The following is a 1,376-nucleotide window of genomic DNA, read 5'->3' as shown; positions in this document are numbered from 1 at the left end:
AACTTGTTCTTCTTGACGTCTATTTTGAAGGAGGCAAATAGCAAAAGTCTCCCCGAGAAAGCAAGCAATAAATGAATAGGGGGAGGATTGAAAGAAGAAGATCTGAATATTTCTCTCTCTCTCTCTCTCTCTCTCTCTCTCCCTCTCTCTCTCTCTCTCTCTCGCTGTGTATTCTAAACTCGTTCTTCCTGACGTCTATTTGAAGGAGGCAAATAGCAAAAGTCTCCCCCAGTAAGCAAGCGCAAGCAATTAAATGAGTAGGGGGAGATTGAAAGGAGGATCTGAAGATCTCTCTCTCTCTCTCTCTCTCTTCTCTCTCTCTCTCTCTCTCTCTCTCTCGTTGCGTATTCCGAACTCGTTCTTCTTGACGTCTATTTTGAAAAAGGCAAAAAAGCGAAAGTCTCCCCGAGAAGCAAGCAATAAATTAGTAGGGGGAAGATTGAAAAGGAGGAGCTGAAGATCCTCTCTCTCTCTCCTCTCTCACTCTCTCTCTCTCATCATCTCTCTCTCCTCTCTCTCTCTCTACTGTATTCCGAACTGGGTTCTTCTTGACATCTATTTTGAAGAAGGCAAAAAGCTAAAAGTCCTCCCCCGAGATAGCAAGCAATAAATGAGCTGGCGGAGATTAAAAGGAGGATCTGAAGATTAAGGAGGATTATTCAGAGTATTCACTTACAATTCCGCCGTTCTAGACTTGTCTCGTCAAGACGTTTTTCCCTTGACAAAGAGAGAATTGTATCTTACTTGGCCTCATTATATGAACGGGGGCAGGACTAATTAGAAGTTAATTGGATAACAATATATGAATTAAAAATAATTTAGTGGCCGGGTGACGTAAAGGGCAATTTTGCATGAATTAGAACTTAAAGTTAGACGTGAAAACTTTCTGTTGTATAGAGTGACTCGTTATTCGTACTTATTAGACATGTGAACTATCGGTCGCTCTGTGATATGTTTCTTGTCTGGGCCATTTCGTTATTATAACATTTTATTTTAAAGAGTAATCAGGCCGCATTATGTGTGTGTGAGAGAGAGAGAGAGAGAGAGAGGAGTGAGACGGAGAGAGGATGAGAGAGAGAGAGAGAGGAGAGAGAGGAGAGAGAGGAGAGAGAGAGCAAGTAGTATTTGTCTGAGATATTCGCTCTGTAAGTATACAATTAGTGAATTATAGTCCTGTGTGATCTAAATATTATACAGGTTAAACCTCCTTATAGAATTACTCTGTGCAAATTACAATAAAAGTAGTCCAATATCTTGAATAATATTCCAATGATGCTCTTTTAATTTTCATTCCTACTTTTTTATTTTTTTTATGAAAACACACCTTCTTTGCTTGACGCGTCATTATAACACTCTGCTTTAAATCAAAATAGTCT

Source organism: Palaemon carinicauda, chromosome 24, assembly GCF_036898095.1.
Source record: "Palaemon carinicauda isolate YSFRI2023 chromosome 24, ASM3689809v2, whole genome shotgun sequence".
Taxonomy (NCBI): Eukaryota; Metazoa; Arthropoda; class Malacostraca; order Decapoda; family Palaemonidae; genus Palaemon; species Palaemon carinicauda.
This window is presented reverse-complemented; position numbering follows the sequence as displayed.